This window comes from Oncorhynchus keta, chromosome 23 (genome assembly GCF_023373465.1).
Source record: "Oncorhynchus keta strain PuntledgeMale-10-30-2019 chromosome 23, Oket_V2, whole genome shotgun sequence".
Lineage (NCBI taxonomy): Eukaryota > Metazoa > Chordata > Actinopteri > Salmoniformes > Salmonidae > Oncorhynchus > Oncorhynchus keta.
The window spans coordinates 18,766,376-18,786,328 of record NC_068443.1 but is presented as its reverse complement, the minus strand read 5'-3'; the positions used below and the strand labels follow the sequence as shown (position 1 = coordinate 18,786,328).

Genomic DNA, 19,953 nt, shown 5'->3' with positions numbered 1-19,953 from the left:
TTGATTAGTGTAGTGTCAACAACGCAGCTACTGCCAGCTAGCCTACTTCAGCAGTACTTTATCATTTTAATCATTTTAGTCAATAAGATTCTTGCTACGTAAGCTTAACTTTCTGAACATTCGAGACGTATAGTCCACTTGTCATTCCAATCTCCTTGCATTAGCGTAGCCTCTTCTGTAGCCTGTCAACTATGTGTCTGTCTATCCCTGTTCTCTCCTCTCTGCACAGACCATACAAACGCTCCACACCGCGTGGCCGCGGCCACCCTAATCTGGTGGTCCCAGCGCGTATGACCCACGTGGAGTTCCAGGTCTCCGGTAGCCTCTGGAACTGCCGATCTGCGGCCAACAAGGCAGAGTTCATCTCAGCCTATGCCTCCCTCCAGTCCCTCGACTTCTTGGCACTGACGGAAACATGGATCACCACAGATAACACTGCTACTCCTACTGCTCTCTCCTCGTCCGCCCACGTGTTCTCACACACCCCGAGAGCTTCTGGTCAGCGGGGTGGTGGCACCGGGATCCTCATCTCTCCCAAGTGGTCTTTCTCTCTTTCTCCCCTTACCCATCTGTCTATCGCCTCCTTTGAATTCCATGCTGTCACAGTTACCAGCCCTTTCAAGCTTAACATCCTTATCATTTATCGCCCTCCAGGTTCCCTTGGAGAGTTCATCAATGAGCTTGATGCCTTGATAAGCTCCTTTCCTGAGGACGGCTCACCTCTCACAGTTCTGGGCGACTTTAACCTCCCCACGTCTACCTTTGACTTATTCCTCTCTGCCTCCTTCTTTCCACTCCTCTCCTCTTTTGACCTCACCCTCTCACCTTCCCCCCCTACTCACAAGGCAGGCAATACGCTTGACCTCATCTTTACTAGATGCTGTTCTTCCACTAACCTCATTGCAACTCCCCTCCAAGTCTCCGACCACTACCTTGTATCCTTTTCCCTCTCGCTCTCATCCAACACTTCCCACGCTGCCCCTACTCGGATGGTATCGCGCCGTCCCAACCTTCGCTCTCTCTCCCCCGCTACTCTCTCCTCTTCCATCCTATCATCTCTTCCCTCTGCTCAAACCTTCTCCAACCTATCTCCTGATTCTGCCTCCTCAACCCTCCTCTCCTCCCTTTCTGCATCCTTTGACTCTCTATGTCCCCTATCCTCCAGGCCGGCTCGGTCCTCCCCTCCCGCTCCGTGGCTCGACGACTCATTGCGAGCTCACAGAACAGGGCTCCGGGCAGCCGAGCGGAAATGGAGGAAAACTCGCCTCCCTGCGGACCTGGCATCCTTTCACTCCCTCCTCTCTACATTTTCCTCCTCTGTCTCTGCTGCTAAAGCCACTTTCTACCATTCTAAATTCCAAGCATCTGCCTCTAACCCTAGGAAGCTCTTTGCCACCTTCTCCTCCCTTCTGAATCCCCCCCCTCCTCCCTCTCTGCAGATGACTTCATCAACCATTTTGAAAAGAAGGTCGACGACATCCGATCCTCGTTTGCTAAGTCAAACGACACCGCTGGCTCTGCTCACACTGCCCTACCCTATGCTCTGACCTCTTTCTCCCCTCTCTCTCCAGATGAAATCTCGCGTCTTGTGACGGCCGGCCGCCCAACAACCTGCCCGCTTGACCCTATCCCCTCCTCTCTTCTCCAGACCATTTCCGGAGACCTTCTCCCTTACCTCACCTCGCTCATCAACTCATCCCTGACCGCTGGCTACGTCCCTCCCGTCTTCAAGAGAGCGAGAGTTGCACCCCTTCTGAAAAAAAAACCTACACTCGATCCCTCCGATGTCAACAACTACAGACCAGTATCCCTTCTCTCTTTTCTCTCCAAAACTCTTGAGCGTGCCGTCCTTGGCCAGCTCTACCGCTATCTCTCTCAGAATGACCTTCTTGATCCAAATCAGTCAGGTTTCAAGACTAGTCATTCAACTGAGACTGCTCTTCTCTGTATTACGGAGGCGCTCCGCACTGCTAAAGCTAACTCTCTCTCCTCTGCTCTCATCCTTCTAGACCTATCGGCTGCCTTCGATACTGTGAACCATCAGATCCTCCTCTCCACCCTCTCCGAGTTGGGCATCTCCGGCGCGGCCCACGCTTGGATTGCGTCCTACCTGACAGGTCGCTCCTACCAGGTGGCGTGGCGAGAATCTGTCTCCTCACCACGCGCTCTCACCACTGGTGTCCCCAGGGCTCTGTTCTAGGCCCTCTCTTATTCTCGCTATACACCAAGTCACTTGGCTCTGTCATAACCTCACATGGTCTCTCCTATCATTGCTATGCAGACGACACACAATTAATCTTCTCCTTTCCCCTTCTGATGACCAGGTGGCGAATCGCATCTCTGCATGTCTGGCAGACATATCAGTGTGGATGACGGATCACCACCTCAAGCTGAACCTCAGCAAGACGGAGCTCCTCTTCCTCCCGGGGAAGGACTGCCCGTTCCATGATCTCGCCATCACGGTTGACAACTCCATTGTGTCCTCCTCCCAGAGCGCTAAGAACCTTGGCGTGATCCTGGACAACACCCTGTCGTTCTCAACTAACATCAAGGCGGTGTCCCGTTCCTGTAGGTTCATGCTCTACAACATCCGCAGAGTACGACCCTGCCTCACACAGGAAGCGGCGCAGGTCCTAATCCAGGCACTTGTCATCTCCCGTCTTGATTACTGCAACTCGCTGTTGGCTGGGCTCCCTGCCTGTGCCATTAAACCCCTACAACTCATCCAGAACGCCGCAGCCCGTCTGGTGTTCAACCTTCCCAAGTTCTCTCACGTCACCCCGCTCCTCCGCTCTCTCCACTGGCTTCCAGTTGAAGCTCGCATCCGCTACTGCCTACGGAGCTGTGAGGGGAACGGCACCTCAGTACCTCCAGGCTCTGATCAGGCCCTACACCCAAACAAGGGCACTGCGTTCATCCACCTCTGGCCTGCTCGCCTCCCTACCACTGAGGAAGTACAGTTCCCGCTCAGCCCAGTCAAAACTGTTCGCTGCTCTGGCCCCCAATGGTGGAACAAACTCCCTCACGACGCCAGGACAGCGGAGTCAATCACCACCTTCCGGAGACACCTGAAACCCCACCTCTTCAAGGAATACCTAGGATAGGGTAAGTAAGGGTAGGTAATCCTTCTCACCCCCCTCCCCCAACAAGATTTAGATGCAAGTGGCTGTTCCACTGGTTGTCATAAGGTGTATGCACCAATTTGTAAGTTCTGGATAAGAGCGTCTGCTAAATGACTTAAATGTAAATGTAAATGTGTATGCACCAATTTGTAAGTCGTGGATAAGAGCGTCTGCTAAATGACTTAAATGTAAATGTAAATATTGGTATGGCTTTGAACTCCTGTACTATGATGGCATGTAAAACTCTCAGTGTGTGGACAGCATTCTTCTTCTGCAATTTTCCAGTTGAATGAGTGGTGAAGGTACCAACGTTCCAACAACTGATGGGCACGCTCACGGCGGCCTCCAGGGTGACACCTTTAGGCCTCCTGTCTTTAAGACTACTACAAGTGTGGTTTAATGACCTCCGCCTGGACCCCAAGTGGGACAGAAACACCAAAATGCAGGTGACATGGGCATGCTACTCTACTCTGCGGCCATGGAGGAAGAGAACCTACCTGACTACAGATGTCCCTCTTGGATCAATTCCGGTAAGGCAGGAACTGACAACCGACGCTTCACTAACAGGCTGGGGAGCACTGTGGCAACACGGGTCTGTATGGGGAGAGTGGCTCCCACGCTGGAGAAAAATGCACATCAACGTGCTAGAACTTCAGACAGTTTACCTAGCCCTGAATCACTTTCTGCCGGTTCCTGATACAATCAGACAATACATTGACAGTGTTCCACATCAACCATCAAGGGGGAATGAGGTGGCCCAACAACTTCTGACATGGGCCCTACGAGCCATTCATCTCCCGGGCAAGGTGAACGAGGTGGCGGACTTCTTGTCGTGACAGAAAACGGCCCCGGGAGAATGGAGACTTCACCCGCAAGTAGTGAAGATGATATGGCAGCGGTTTGGAACTGAACATGTGGACCTGTCTGGGCGAGAACTTGGGATCTGCGAAAACCTCCCTTCGAACATACGGAGGAGTCAGACATAAAATGGTTACGTTCTGAAAATGGTTTTCCTCTTAGCTATTTCATCAGCGAAACGTGGGAGTGAGCTCCACGAACTCTCTATGAGTCCTGTCTGCATACCATGGAAGGCCTTATGGTCCTATCCAGCCTTTTTCCTAAATGTATCACCCCTTCACATCAAGCCATCGAGCTGGCGGCCTTCTTCCCTCACTCCTTTCCAGAATGCGGAGGAGAAGCGAGCAAATCTCCAGTGTCCGGCCTGTTCCATCAAATGCTATATGCAAGTCTTGGAGCACTACAGGAAATCAGCCTAGCAGTTCCTGTGCTTCGTTGGGAAGTCAAAAGGTCTTGCATTGTCCAAGCAGAGGCTTTCTCACTGGGTTGTGGATGTCATTGCTCAGGCCTACAAGGGTATAGGGCTCCCTGTCCCAGAAAGTGTGATATATTACTGGAACAGAAGTGTTGTCACATCTTGGGCTGCACTGAGAGGCGGCCCCCTGAATGAGATATGCACAGCTGCTGTCTGGTCATCGCACTGCACGTTCTCAAGATTTTACAAGGTCAACGTTGCATCTTGCCACAACATGGGGTCTGCCATTCTTCCAGTGGCACCGGCACATTAATCAGAGGTTAGTAGTGCTATTCCTTGCGACCTTGTTGGCATGTCTGACAGTCTTCCAAGTATTTGTAGAACCATATTTACATTCTTAACTTCCGTTCTACTTCATACATATAAAACAAAAGTCACCAATGAAACTATGGTTCTACAAATACCTGGAAGATCGTCAGTACTTTCCTGTCACTCTGAATGTTTGGGCGAGAAAATTCTCTAAAACAGTGTGTGATCTGACGCACAGTTTAAATGAACAGTGGGGGCACGTCCCCGTATTATTATCTTTATTCATATTATTACCGACCTACGCGGAGATTGAGAGATATAATCCATCTTCCAGGTGTTCGTTGAACCATAGATACATCCGTTTTTCCGGATTAAAAGGAAATGGAGCTAAGCACAGGCAAAGTTCTAGAGGGAAACCTGGTTCAGTCTGCTTTCCAACAGACACTGGGAGATTAATTCATGTTTCTGCAGGATAATAAACCTAAACTACACAGGAGCTGCTTACCAAGGAGACAGTGAATGTTCCTGAGTGGCTGTGTTACAGTTTTGACTTAAATCTACTTCAAAATCTATGGCAAGACTTAAAAATGGTTGTCTAGCAATGATCAACAACCAATTATTTGCCAGAGCTTGAAAAGAATAGTGGGCAAATATTGCACAATCCAGGTGTGGAAAGCTCTTAGAGACTTACCCAGAATGACTCACAGCTGTAATCGCTGCCAACGGTGCTTCTACAAAGTATTGACTCAAGGGTGTGAATACTATGTAAAGTAGATATTTATGTATTGTATTTTAAATATATTTGCAAAAATGTCAAACATGTTTTGAATTACCGTCATTATGCAGTATTGTGTGAGACAAAAACTATATAAAAACTATATAATCCATTTTGAATTCAGTGGAAAACACAACAACAAATGGAATAAGTCAAGGGGTATGAATATTTTCTGCAAATGTTCTGCAAATATTGCACAATCCAGGTGTGTAAGTCTTAGACACTTACCTAGAAAGAGTCACAGCTGTAAATGCTGCCGAAGGTGATTCTAACATGTAAGGGGAATTAATACTTTCTGAAGGTCAAATTGTGTCCAACTCATGTATTGATTTCTGCAAAATAAGTGTATTGTAAAAATGTTAAGTCGAGCACAGGTTTTAAGAATTTTTCGTATAGGATTTGGACAATTGGAACGATTCCATGTTCCCATGATAAAACATCATGACTGAGATGGAGGAGATGTGACTGTGCTTTCTGCATCCCCAGGTGTCAGTATGTTACGTCAGCTCCAGGCCACACTCCTCAAACCTGGACCACCAGGGTCTGGTCTTCAGCGGCCTGCTGCTCTACCTGTGTGACTCCTTCGTTGTCTCTGGCCTCCTCAAGAAGTTTCACTTCCTCAAAGGTAACTAATGCTATTTTCTATGTTGTCTTTTGTTAGCCCTTATGTAAAGTTAAGTGTAACCTCATCCATAGTTTTGGAACCATGTAAGGTTTGACCAATGTAATGTCTGTGAGGCCTAGGGCTATTAATCTTCAATTCAATTCACTCGATCAATACCACCTTTCTGACTGGTTCTCTGACCTCTGATTATAATGTTTTCCAATATATACATCCAAAATGACATATACTGTATAATGAACCATACAACAATACACGTATATACCGTAGGAAAACAATGGCACCTTTCTGATTACTTCCTTGACCTATGACCTCTGACCCTGTTCCTAGGTGCCACATTGTGTGTGATCTGCAGGGACCGTAACTCTCTGCGTCAGACCATCATGCGGCTGGAGTTGGAGGACAAGTGGCAGTTCCGCCTGAGGGATGAGTTCCAGACGGCCAACTGCAGCGAGGACCGGCCCCTCTACTTTCTCACCGGACGCCATGTTTAACCCTAAGACTGATGCCAGACCTGCTCAGCTGCCCTCCTGTTCCATAGACCCTAACCAGGCAGAAGGATAACCACCAACCACTGATCTCAGACCAGTTAACAATCACAATTATTCTTGTCTGTCAGAGGATACAATCACTCTTAGAACTGTTCAGCCGACCTCCTGTCACACAGACCCTAATCAAACAGGAGGATAGCATCTGTTCTCAGACCACTTAACAAGCACAACAATTCTCTGTATGTCAGGAGATCAGAGAGATGTATTGGGGCACACCCAGGCCCCAAGTGCCCTGTATGGACACGTGGCCATCATCAATGTGGATGTAACTTCTCCTATACGCTCCTCTCCCACGCTGCACTATGTTCGGAACAGAATTGTTTAGCCAGAGACTCTTAACTGAGGCTTGTGTTGGAGTCTGTCCCTGATCTGAGCCTGGCGAAAGCACACCATGCGATTATCTGAGGACAGCGCCCCACATACAAAACCATGAAAAACATATTTCAACCAGGCAGGTGCGACACAAAAGTCAGAAATAGCGATATAATAAATGCCTTACCTTTGATGATCTTCTTCTATTGGCACTCCAAAATGTCCCAGTTACATCACAAATGGTCCTTTTGTTTGATAATGTCCTTCTTTATATCCATAAAAACTAAGTTTAGCTGGCGCGCATCAGTCAATAATCCTCCCAGTTTCCCTCCATCAAAATGCATACAAAATTAATCCCAAATGTTACTTAGAAACTTTTCCAAACAAGTCAAACAACGTTTATAATCAAACCTTAGGTTCCCTAATACGTAAATAAACAATAACGATTCTCCGTCTTAAATTTTATTGTCTTTACCGGAGAAAAATACCAAAGACCGTGCTCTCATTCACATACTTGGAAACACTACAGCCAACTTCAATTTCTGGGTCATTTTTTTAAAAAAACAGCCTGAAACTCTTTCTAAAGACTGTTGACATCTAGTGGAAGCCCTAGGAACTGCAATATGGGAGGATTTCACCTTATAATAAAAGTGACAGCCATTGAAAAGTGGTAGGCTGAAAAAATATGTTTTTGGTATGGTTTGTCCTCTGGGTTTCGCCTGCCATATCAGTTCTGCTATACTCACAGACATTATTTTAACAGTTTTAGAAACTTTAGAGTGTTTGCTATCCAAATCCAAATGCATATCCTAGCTTCTGTGCCTGAGTAACAGGCAGTTTACTTTGGGCACGCTTTTCATCCGGACGTCAAAATACTGCCCCCTATCCCAAACAAGTTTAAACTCTTTCTTGAACTGCATTGTTGGTTAAGAAAATATTTACTAAATAAACTAAAGTAAAAAATTATAAAAAGTAACACGAACAATAACAAGGCTATATACAAGGGGTACTGGTACTGAGTCAATGTGCAGGTTAGTCGGGGTAATTTGTACATGTAGGTATGGGTAAAGTGACTATGCATAGATAATAGACAGTGACATAGCAGCAATGAAAAAAACTAATGGGGGGTTGGCAATGTAAATAGTCCAGGTGGCCATTTGATTAATTGTTCAGCAGTCTTATGGCCTGGGGGTAGAAGCTGTTAAGGAGCCTTTTGGTCCAATACTCGGTGCTCCGGTACCGCTTGCCGTGCGGTAGCAGAGAGAACAGTCTATGACTTGGGTGACTGGAGTCTTTGACAATTCTTAGGGCCTTTCTCTGACACCGCCTAGTATATAGGTTTTACATGGCAGGATGCTTGGCCCCAGTGATGCACTGGGCCGTACGCAATACCCTCTGTAGCACCATACTGTCAGATGCCGAGCAGTTGCCATACCAGGCGGTGATTCAACCGGTCAGGATGCTCTCGATGGTGCAGGACACATGCCAAATCTGTTCAGTCTCCTGAGGGGGACAATGTGTTGTCGTGCCCTCTTCATGACTGTGTTGGTGTGCTTGGAACATGATAGGTGGTTGGTGATGACACAGAGGAACTTGAATCTCTCGACCCAATCCGCTACAGCCCCGTCCATGCCAATGGGGGCCTGTTCGGCCCGCCTTTTTTGTAGTCCATGATCAGCTCCTTTGTCTTGCTCACATTGAACGAGAGATTGTTGTCCTGGCACCACACTGCCAGGTCTCTGACCTCCTCCCTTTAGACTGTCTCATTGTTGTCGGTGATCAGGCCTACCACTGTTGTGTCATCAGCAAACTTAATGATGTTGTTGGAGTCGTGTTTGGCCACGCAGTTGTGGGTGAACAGGGAGTACAGGAGATGACTAAGCACGCACCCCTGAGGGGCCCCAGTGTTGAGGATCAGCATGGCAGATGTGTTGTTGCCTACACTTACAATTTGGGGAAGGCATGTCAGGAAGCCCAGGATCCAGTTGCAGAGGGAGGTGTTTTGTCCCAGGGTCCTTAGCTTAGTGATGAGCTTTATCCAGGTGGGAAAGGGCAGTGTAGAGTGTGATTGAGATTGCGTAGTCTGTGGATCTGTTGGTGCGGTATGCGAACTGGAAGTGGGTCTAGGGTTTCTGGGATGATGGTGTTGTGAGCCATGACTAGCCTTTCAAAGCAATTCATGGCAACCGACGTGAGTGCTATAGGGAGGCAATCTTTGAGGCAAATTATCGTCTCTTCCTTGGGTACAGGGACCATGGGGGTTTGCTTGAAACATGTAGGTATTACAGATCAGTCCAGGAGAGGTTGAACATGTCAATGAAGACACTTGCCAGTTTGTTCTTATAAGCATCCGGATTAGTGTCCTGCTCCTTGAAAGCGGTAGCTCTAGCCTTTAGCTCGATGCGGATGTTGCCTATAATCCATGGCTTCTGGTTGGGATATGTACGGTTGCTGTGGGGATGACGTTGTCGATGCAGTTATTGATAAAGCCGGTGACAGAGGTGGTATACTCCTCAATGCCATTGGATGAATCCCGGAATATATGCCAGTCTGTGCTAGCAAAACAGTCCTGTAGCGTAGCATCTGCGTCATCTGACCACTTCCGTATTGAGCAAGTCACTGGTATTTCCTGCTTTAGTTTTCGCTTGTAAGCAGGAATCAGGAACCACTAGGAAAGCCGCTTCTGCATGAGCATTTTCTTGTTTACTTATGGCCTTATACAGCTCGTTGAGTGCAGTCTTAGTGCCAGCATCAGTTTGTGGTGGTAAATAGATGGCTACGAATAATATAGATGAGAACTCTCTTGGTAGATAGTGTGGTCTACAGTTTATCATGAGGTACTCTACCTTAAGAGAGCAATACCTCGAGACTTCTTTAATATTAGACATTGTGTACCAGCTGTTATTAACAAATAGACACACACACACCGGCCTCTCATCTTACCACACGTAGCTCCTCTGTCCTGCTGATGCACAGTTATCCCAGCCAGTTCTATATGATCTGTGTCGTCGTTCAGCCACGACTCGGTGAAATATAATATATTACAGTTTTTAATGTCCCGTTGGTAGGATAGTCTTAATCGTAGATCATCAATTATATTTTCCAATGATTGCACGTTGGCCAATAGAACGGATGGTAGTTGACGTTTACTCACTCGCCTATGAATTCTCAGAAGGCAACCCGACCTCAGCTCCCTTTTTCTCCGTCTATTCTTCACGCAAATGACGGGGATTTGGGCCTGTTCTCGAGAAAGCAGTATATCCTTTGTTGTCTAGTTCGAGGTGAGTAATTGCTGTTCTGATTAGAGACAGAAGCATTAGATAGAGGTGGCAGGGAAAGTTTGTTCTTTCTCTAACATCTAGTTGTGAGAGCGACTAGGATATATGCTATATTGAATGTTCCTGTGGTCTTGATTCTGATTGTAATATTACTCAGTGCTATATTTCTGTGCTTCATTGTATAGATAAGATGGCTTAGGCCTCCACCCATATACCTGAATTAATTCAGTCAAATCACTTACAGTTGCAGGTTTTCTCATGAAACTATGGATAATCAGTGAATGGGTGTGTAGAGTCACTATCAGATGACTAGGTCAGTTGGACACAGGTAGGAATGTTTTTATATGTTACTGCACAGGGTCATCCAAAGAATATGCCTTATTAAATGATGTTGTTACATAGATCAATCACTCAATCCTCACTAATTTACAGTAATATTATAGTAAGTCTTACAATGGCCATAGACCAAAGCTAGGGAGAGAATTTGTCTGGTTGGGGGTGAGTTTAGGAAATGGTTGAATTTTAGGACAACTGTCTGTTAAAAGCTTTGTTTACATTAATATATTAAATAAACCCTATTACAACTCACAGAGTGTTTTTGACCATTTTAGTATTTTCACTTTTATCAGTTATGTTTTGGTGTCATGATAATGTATTTGTCTGCATTCTGTGTTTGCCAGGCAAGGCACAACGAATCTATTTCAGATGTATTCTTACCATGTGTTTGTTCCCTCTCATTTCTCATGTTGGATATTCTTTATTTAAAATGAAAATCATGTCCTTTACATGAGAGGTTCTTATTTATTTTCTCAAGCATTTTGGACTGATAATCATATTGAAGTGTAGTAATTTTGATTGTATCCTCTTCTGAAAACCATCGATGAAGGCTTTGCACAAGACCAAGAGATCTTGAGTGTTATCTATTGAAATTCTATTGAAATTCGAGGGAGAAGGAAATGTGAACTTGCACTATACAACTTGCCAGCAGCAAAATAAAAAGTATTGACCATTGTCATCAAAACTGTAAAGGGTAAATGATGAACAAAGACACCAAAAAATATTGATTACATTGTCAGTAATGACAGTGTTGATTGATTAATCAGATGTATTGGTTTATTATCAAGCCCCTTTGACCCATAAAATGTGTCTTGTTTGTAGATAATTAGATGAGCATGTAAGTTATGCAATTTGCTTCTCACTATCTTCATTGAAGCATCATCTGTTGTGTGCATGTATGTTTCTTTCTAGAGATTATGCGACCCACCCGATGGTAGCCTTGACCTCATATTGACTGTTGTGATTGTATAGTATGTGGACTGTGAACATTTGAATTTGGAAAACATGCTTTTGTCGTTGCAATTTATGAATGTAATAAAGTAACATTACAATAAACTAGGGAGTTGAGAATTTGTTTTGTTTATGTCACTCCCTGATCTGTTCACTTGTCCTTCTGCTTGTCTCCACCCCTCTCCAGGTGTCGCCCATCTTCCACACTTATCCCCTGGGTATTTATACCTGTGTTTTCTGTCTGGGCAATTTTGTCTTGTTTGTTCAAGTCAACCAGCATTTTGTTTCAGCTCCTGCTTTTCCCCAGTATCTCTTTTTCTCGTCCTCCTGGTTTTGACCCTTGCCTGTCCTGACTCTGAGCCCGCCTGCCTGACCACTCTGCCTGCCTGCCGTCCTGTGCCTTTGCCAATCCTAATACTCTGGATTATCGACCCCTACCTGCCTTGACCTGTCGTTAGCCTGTCCTTGTTGTTGCAATAAACATTGTTACTTCAACACAGTCTGCACCTGTGTCTTACCTGAAACCTGATCATTTATGTTGTACTGTGCTCACGTTGAACTCGTTCAATGAAACTACAATTGGTGGATAAAAAAATCTTTATAATGATGGACAGAAACTGCTAACTTAAATTCCTCTCTTACATAATATTTTGATTGATAAATAATCCCCCTGAGGCCATGTTTTAGAATAATCTGTTGCTTACTAAAGATTTTGGCTTGTAGTACGTAATATCTTTTTTTTGTGTCAACCATTTTGACAGAGACCCGCTGCTCTTTCATCAACAGCATTAAAGGTGTTTTAATGGGGATGTTGGTGGGAGGAGTTAGCCCATGGTTGACTCATGTGCAGTGCTTTTGGGACATGGGAGTTGTCACATGGGCTGGAGGTGGATGTGTAACATAAGGTTATTTTAAGACTCTAGCAGGGTGTGGATAAGGAAGAGCAGAGTGGAAGGCTGGCACACTGATTCCTTTATAAACTCTGTCATAATTGCCCCGTTGGGAGGAACAGACACTTGCAGTCTCTCTCTATCTCATCTCTCACGCTCTCTTTTTCTTTCTCTCTCCATCTCTCCTATCTCTATCTCTATCTCTGTCTCTCTCTCAGAGGACTGCTGATGCCCTAGGTCAGGGATGATCACCTAGATTCAGCCTTGGAAAGTTTTTTTCTTGAGCGGATGGTCGGTGGGCCAGAACATGATTACAAATCATTTGTTGACTACAAATTGACAGAAAGAAGAACACCATTCAAGGGTTTTTCTTTATTTTTACTATTTTCTACATTGTAGAACAATAGTGAAGACATCAAAAGTATGAAATAACACATATGGAATCATGTAGTAACCAAAAAAGTGTTAAAGAAATCAAATTATATTTTAGATTATTCAAAGTAGCCACCCTTTGCCTTGATGACAGCTTTGCACACTCTTGGCATTCTTTCAACCAGTTTCACCTGGAATGCTTTTCCAACAGTCTTGAAGGAGTTCACACATATGCTGAGCACTTATTGGCTGCTTTTCCTTCACTCTGCGGTCCAACTCATCCCAAACCATCTCAATTGGGTTGAGGTTGGGTGATTGTGGAGGCCAGGTCATCTGATGCAGCACTCCACCACTCTCCATGGTCAAATAGCCCTTACACAGCCTGGACGTTTGTTGGGTCATTGTCTTGTTGAAAAACAAATTAGAGTATAACTAAGGGCAAACCATATTGTAATTTTTCTGCAAACCAGATTGTCACGTTGCTGTCATATTGCTGCAGAATGCTGTGGTAGCCATGCTGGTCAAGAGTGCCTTGAATTCTAAATAAATCACTGTGAAAGCACCCACCACACCATCCCACCTCCTCCTCCATGCTTCACGGTGGGAACCACACATGCGAAGATCATCCATTCACTTACTCTGCGTCTCACAAAGCCACTGCGGTTGGAACCAAAAATCCACCGGTCTAATGTCCATTGCTAGTGTTTCTTGACCCAAGCAAGTCTCTTCATATTGGTGTCCTTTAGTAGTGGTTTCTTTGCAGCAATTTGACAATGAAGGCCTGATTCACGCAGTCTCCTCTGAACAGTTGATGTTGCGATGTGTCTGTTACTTGAACTCTATGAAGCATTTATTTCGGCTGCGATTTCAGAGGCTGGTAACTCTAATGAACGTATCTTCTGCAGCAGAGGTAACTCTTGCTCTTCCTTTCCTGTGGCGGTCCTGAGGAGAGCCAGTTTCATCATAGCGCTTGATGTTTTTTGTGACTGCACTTGAAGAAACTTTCAAAGTTCTTGACATTTTCCAGATTGACTGACCTTCACGTCTTAAAGTAATGATGGACTGTCATTTTTCTTTAATTATTTGAGCTGTTCTTGCCATAGTATAGACTTTGTAATTTACCAAATAGGGATATCTTCTGAATACCACCTCTACCTTGTCAAAACACAACTGATTGGCTCAAACGCATTAAGAAGGAAAGAAATTCAATTTTTTTTAACAAGGCACACCTGTTAATTGAAATGTATTCCAGGTGACTACCTCATGGAGCTGGTTGAGAGAATGCCAAGATTGTGCAAAGCTGTCATCAAGGCAAAGGTTGGCTACTTTGAAGAGTCTCAAATATAAAATATATTTATTTAACACTTTTTTGGTTACTACATGATTCCATATGTGTTATTTTATAGTTTTGATGTCTTCACTATAATTCTACAAAAAAATTAAGAAAAACTCTTGAATGGGTAGGTGTGTCCAAACGTTTGACTGGTACTGTATATCATATTCGACTAAAACATAATCATTTCAAATCTTGCTTACATTTGTATACGATCACGTGTCACTATTATGTGTGGGAATACTTGGGAACAGATTTCTTAAATTAAAATAACTTGGATTTCTGGTGTTTTTACAGTCTTTTATGTCCAACAATGAAATCTTTTTTTTTTTTTTAATTTCAGAAAATTGAGGGGCCAAATAAAACCACCTCCGACAGTTGGGAAACCCTGCCCCAGGTGTTTCATCTGTAGTAAACATGGGAGTTTATCAGCGCTGAGAGAATGGTTGAGACATTATTGATCCTCCAGGAATATATACAATATGTGTACACAAAGTCTTTCATGGGCTACATATGCACCCCCCCCCCCCTTCACCCTCCCTCCTCAACTGCATTGTTTCTACAGAGCTTTTTAAAATGCCATTGTTACAAAGCCCTTGACAAAAAAACCTAATGTCTCTCTCCTGAGGATTCCATCTCAAAAGTATGTTCAGCCCTCAGGGCAGTCTCTCTCTGTAGCTGGCAATACTGTACTTAATCTAACCACTCACAATTTGCATGATTAAAATATGAAATATCTGACATAATGAATTATGAAACAGAAGTAATTGAACGTCATTGCTTAGTTAGATCAGTAAGGGTGTGCGTGTGTCTGTGTGTCTAGTCAATACATCATAGGTCACATAGATTCCTGATTTTATGAGTTTTGCCCTTTGGGGTGGTGTTTCACAGTAACACAACAATAATAACCACTATGATGGCGACAAAAAGGAAATCACGTGACTTGTCAACACTGTCTACTCAAATTACTCTCCCAGTCTTCTAGAGCTTACTGCGTGTGTGTGTTTTGTGTGTGCATGCTTGCGTGCGTTGTAGTGGTGTAGTGGAGGCTATACACAGTGGGCATTGCGTATACTCACTTCTCAATCCCCACTGATTCATATCAAAGTCAAATTAATGTAACATGTCAATCTCTCCTGGCTCAAAGTGGAGGAGACATTGAATTCATTGTTACTTATATTTGTGAGAAGTACTGACGTTAAATGCACCAAGCTGTCTATTTGAACTGCTGGCACACAGATCGGACACCAATGCATACCCAACAAGCAGAGGTGGAAAAGTACCCAATTGTGAAAGTCACCCAGGAAAATACTACTTCAGTAAAAGTACTTGGTTTTAAATATACTTACAGTGGCTTGTGAAAGTGTTCACCCCTTGGCATTTTTACTATTTTGTTCCCTTACAATCTGGATTTTAATTTATTTTTTGGGGGTTTGTATCATTTGATTTACACAACATGCCTACCACTTTGAAGATGCTAAATATATTTTATTGTGAAACAAACAAGAAATAAGACAACAAAAAAACAGAAAACTTGAGCATGCATAACTATTCACCCCCCAAAATCAATAGTTTGTAGAGCCACCTTTTGCAGTAATTACAGCTGCAAGCCTCTTGGGGTATGTCTCTATAAGCTTGGCACATCTAGCTACTGGGATTTTTGCCCATTCTTCAAGGCAAAACTGCTACAGCTCCTTCAAGTGGGATGGGTTCCATTGGTGTACAGCAGGCTTTAAGTCATACCACAGATTCTCAATTGGATTGAGGTCTGTGCTTTGACTAGGCCATTCCAAGACATTTAAATGTTTCCCCTTAAACCACTCAAGTGTTGCTTTAGCAGTATGCTTAGGGTCCTTGTCCTGCTTGAAGGTGAACCTCTGTCCCAGTCTCAAATCTCTGGAAGACTGAAACAGGTTTCACTCAAGAATTTCCCTGTATTTAGCACTGTCCATCATTCGTTCAATTCTGACCAGTTTCCCAGTCCCTACCAATGACAAACATCCCCACAGCATGATGCTGCCACCACCATGCTTCACTGTGGGGATGGTGTTCTCGGGGTGATGATAGGTGTTGAGTTTGGCCAGACATAGCATTTTCCTTGATGGCCAAAAAGTTCAATTTAGTCTCATCTGACCAGAGTACATTCTTCCTTATGTTTGGGGAGTCTCCCACATGTCTTTTGGCGAACACCAAATGTGTTGGCTTATTTTCTAATTTAAGCAATGGCTTTTTTCTGGCCATTCTCCGTAAAGCCTTGCTCTGTGGAGTGTACGGCTTAAAGTGGTTGTAATGAGGTCTGTGTGTAGCTAGTGTAGAGGAGTCAGGCGCAGGACAACAGATATCAGTAAATAAACGTACTTTACTCAACATATACAAATGCAATACAAAAAGAGAGCCCACATTAACATAGAAATAATTACTCACAAACAGACATGAGGGTTAAATAATGAAGAAGTATTTGGGGAATTGAAACCAGGTGTGTAAGACAAAGACAAAACAAATGGAAAATTAAAAGTGAATCGGCGATGGCTAGAAGGCCGGTGACGTCGACCTCCGAATGCTGCCCGAATAAGGAGAAGGACTGACTTCGGCGGAAATCGTGACAGTGGTCCTATGGACAGATACTCCAATCTCCGCTGTGGAGCTTTGCTGCTCCTTCAGGGTTATCTCTGGTCTCTTTGTTGCCTCTCTGATTATAATGCCCTCCTTGCCTGGTCTATGAGTTTTGGTGGGTGGCCCTCTCTTGGCAGGTTTGTTGTGGTGCCAAATTATTTTTTTAAAAATCTAATGGATTTAATGGTGCTCCGTGGGATGTTCAAAGTTTCTGATATTTTTTTATAACCCAACCCTGATCTGTACTTCTCCAGAAATTTGTCCTTGACCTGTTTGGAGAGAGAGCTCCTTGGTCTTCAGGGTTGCTGGCTTGGTGGTGACTCTTGCTTAGTGGTGTTGCAGACATTGGTGCCTTTCAGAACAGGTGTATATATACTGAGATCATGTGACAGATGATGTGACACTTTTATTGCACACGTGGACTTTATTGAACTAATTATGTGACTTCTGAAGGTAATTGGTTGCACCTGATCTTATTGAAGGGCGTCATAGCAAAGGGGGTGAAAACATATGCACGCACCACTTTTCCATTGTTTTTTTTATAACATTTTTTGAAACAAGTACATTTTTTCACTTCACTTCACCAATTTGGACTATTGTGTATGTCCATTACATGAAATCCAAATAAAATCCATTTAAATTACAGGTTGTAATGCAACAAAATAGGAAAAACACCAAGGGGCTGAATACTATTGCAAGGCACTGTAAGTATCAAAATTAAATGGAATTGCTCAAATGTATCGAAAGTAAAATATAGAAATAATTTAAAATTCCTTATATTATGCAAACCAGATGGAACAATTGTCTTTCTTTTTTTATTGACGGATGGTCAGGGGCAAACTAACACTCAGACATAATTGACAAACAAAGCATTCGTGTTTAGTGAGTCTGCTCGATCAGATGCCGTAGGGATGACCTCTTGATAAGTGCGTGAATTGGACCATTTTCCTGTCAAAATGTAACGAGTACTTTTGGGTGTCATGGAAAATGTATGGAGTAAAAAGTATATTATTTTCTTTCGGACTGTAATTTAGTAAAAGTAAAAAGTTGGCAAAAATAAAAATAGTAAAGTAAAGTACAGACACCCCAAAAACGACCCAAGTATTTTACTTAAGTACTTTACACCACTGCCCACAAGACATGCCACCAGAGGTGTCTTCACAGTCACCAAGTCCAGAACAGACTATGGGAGGCGCACAGTATTACATAGAGCCATGACTACATGGCACTCTATTCCACATCAAGTAACTCATGGCAGCAGTAAACTTAGATAAAAAAAACAGATAAAAATTCACCTTATGAACAGCGGTGACTGTGAAGAGACAAAAACACAGACACAGACACATGCATACACACACATGATAACATACGCATTTTATTGTGTTACTTTTAATTCTTTTTTACTTTTGTTTATTTGGTAAATATTTTCTTAACTCTTCTTGAACTGCACTGTTGGTTAAGGGCTTGTAAAGTAAGCATTTCACAGTAAGGTCTAAACTTGTTGTATTAGGCGCATGTGACAAATACATTTTCATTTGACTATACACAGCCTCCTTAGGATGAAGAGGCGCTGTTGCACCTTCTTCACCATACTGTCTGGGTGGACCATCATTTCAGATTGTCAGTGACGTGTACACCGAGGAACTTGAAGCTTTCCACCTTCTCCACTGCGATCCCGTCAGTGTGGATAGAGGCGTGCTCCCCCTGCTTTTTCCTGAAGTCCAAGATCAGCTTTTTTGTTTTGCTGACGTTGAGGGAGAGGTTATTTTCCTGGCACTACTCCACCAGGGCCCTCACCTCCTCCCTGTAGGCTGTCTCATCATTGTTGGTAATCAGGTCTACTATGTTTGTGTCTTCTGCAAACTTGATGCTTGAGTTGGAGACTCGTGGCCATGCAGTCTTGCGTGAACAGGGAGTACATGAGGGGGCTGAGTACGCACACTTGTGGGTTCCCTGTGTTGAGGATCAGTGAAGGAGAGGTGTTGTTTCCTAACTTCATCACCTGGGGGTGGCCCGTCAGGAAGTCCAGGACCCAGTTGCACAGGGTGGGGTTCAGACCCAAGGCCCCGAGCTTGATGATGAGCTTGGAGGGTACTATGGTGTTGAAGGCTGAGCTATAGTCAATGAACAGCATTCTTACATAGGTATTCCTCTTGTCCTGGTGGGATCGAGCAGTGTGCAGGGCAATGGCGATTGCATCGTTTGTGAATCTATTGGGGTGGTAAGCAAATTGAAGTGGGTCTAGTGTGTCAGGTAAGGTAGAGGTGATAGGATCCTTAACTAGCCTTTCAAAGCACTTCATTATGACATAAGTGAGTGCTACGGGGCGATAGTCATTTAGTTCAGTTATCTTTGCCCTCTTGAGTACAGGAACAATGGTGGCCATATTGAAGCAAGTGGGGACAGCAGACTGGGATAGGGAGGGATTGAATATGTCCGTAAACACTCCAACCAGCTGGTCTGCGCATGCTCAGAGGACGCGGCTAAGGATGCCGTCTGGGTCGACAGCCTTGCGAGGGTTAACACGCTTAAATGTCATACTCACGTCGGCCACGAACGATGGCACTGTGTTATCCTCAAAGCAGGCAAAGAAGGTGTTTAGGTTGTCTGGGAACAAGACGTTGGTGTCCGCGACGTGGATGAAACACTACACCAGGACTGCCAATGACAGTGAGTCCACCAAATCCGGCCAACCATAAAACAGCAAGCCTGGTATAGCGTGACAGATGTGTTATAAGCTAGTAACCTGGTTGTGTGGCACATTACGGGTCATATGATAAGCCATGAGGAGTCTGTTCTTTGGCAAGCTGTAAAATGTTACTTTCACAGGACGTCTGAATATCCTTACACAGAACCCGAACCGGCTGCGCGCATGCGCCATCGTGCATAAATGTATTTTGTCCCCTTACACCAAACGCGATCAAGACATGCAGGTTAAAATATCAAAACAAACTCTGAACCAATTACATTAATTTGGGAACAGGTCGAAAAGCATTAAACATTTATGGCAATTTAGCTAGTTAGCTTGCACTAATTTGTCCTATTTAGCTAGCTTGCTGTTGCTAGCTAACATGTCCTGGGATATAAACATTAAGTTGTTATTTTACCTGAAATGCACAAGGTCCTCTACTCCGACAATTAATCGTTAACGAATCGTTTCTAGTCATCTCTCCTCCTTCCAGGCTTTTTCATCTTTGAACTTATATGGCGATTGGC

General features: G+C 44.1%; 1 long non-coding RNA gene across 1 annotated transcript; it reads left to right on the top strand.

The window, feature by feature from the left end:
• Window positions 1–3,271: 3,271 nt before the first annotated feature.
• On the top strand, window positions 3,272–10,830 carry LOC127911015 (uncharacterized). The gene is made up of 2 exons (XR_008077371.1): window positions 3,272–6,104; window positions 6,432–10,830. It is a non-coding gene; the product is annotated as an uncharacterized LOC127911015 (long non-coding RNA).
• Window positions 10,831–19,953: the final 9,123 nt, after the last annotated feature.